The following is a 436-nucleotide window of genomic DNA, read 5'->3' on the forward strand; positions in this document are numbered from 1 at the left end:
TAGATAACAAAAAACTATACACTCTACAGCACTCTCCGGAAAATTCTACTTCTATTTTATATGGTTCTAATATAAATTCGGTCCAATAGTTATTAAGTTAATAACGTTTTATTTTTATTTTTCTAATTCTTACGAGTGGTGTATGTTTAAACGTTTTTAACTTAAGAACTATTGAACCGAATTTGTATTAAAACCATATAAAATAGGGGTAGAATTTTTCGGGGAGTGCTATAGAGTGTTTAGTTTTTCGTTATCTATTTTCTGAAAACCGATTTTTTAAATTCTTTTACCCGTAAGAATTAGAAAAATTAAAAAAATCGATTTCCAGAAAATTGGTAATGAAAAACTACACACTCTATAGCACTTCCCGGAAAATTCTAGCCCTATTTCATGTACTTGTGGTAAAAATTCGGTCCAATAGTTTTCAAGTTATTAA

This window comes from Temnothorax curvispinosus, unplaced genomic scaffold (assembly GCF_003070985.1).
Source record: "Temnothorax curvispinosus isolate PA1 unplaced genomic scaffold, ASM307098v1 QBEX01015466.1, whole genome shotgun sequence".
In the NCBI taxonomy this organism is placed as follows: domain Eukaryota; kingdom Metazoa; phylum Arthropoda; class Insecta; order Hymenoptera; family Formicidae; genus Temnothorax; species Temnothorax curvispinosus.